Source organism: Olea europaea, chromosome 8 (assembly GCF_002742605.1).
Source record: "Olea europaea var. sylvestris chromosome 8, O_europaea_v1, whole genome shotgun sequence".
NCBI lineage: Eukaryota > Viridiplantae > Streptophyta > Magnoliopsida > Lamiales > Oleaceae > Olea > Olea europaea.
The window spans coordinates 19,876,656-19,877,196 of record NC_036244.1 but is presented as its reverse complement, the minus strand read 5'-3'; positions in this window follow the sequence as shown (position 1 = coordinate 19,877,196).

Below are 541 nucleotides of genomic sequence, written 5' to 3'. Positions count from 1 at the left end.
CTGCATGTTAAATCCCTCATTAAAATATTAAGTTAGTATTATTTGTCTTCCATCATTATAGTGAAAAACGAGAATCCTAAATCGACCTCAGGTTATTGAGTATACTCAAGGCTGGTCTATTGGGGATATGTTTGACACTATGGAATATTTGATATTTCTGAATGATGGGTTTGACTTAACTAAAATTTATCTTTTGTTGAGTACACTCAAGGAGATAAGTTTTAGAGGCATGTTAAGCTAACACATAAGATGTGTGAAGATAAAAGAGTTGTCAGCTTAATGATCTGGGAGTTATATGGAGATATAATTGATAATAATATCTACGCCAATGTTTTATTAAGATTTGTTGAGTACACTCAAGATCTTGATACAACGAGTGGGATCCCAACCCACTGGGAATCAAATGTGGATTCAAATAATTTATGTATGAGGGTCATGAATTTATTTTAAACAGTAGGAGCACTTTTAATTAAATTTCATATTGAATTTGTGCATATGCATTATAATACATATTAATTTTATATTTTTGTCATTTACAGTT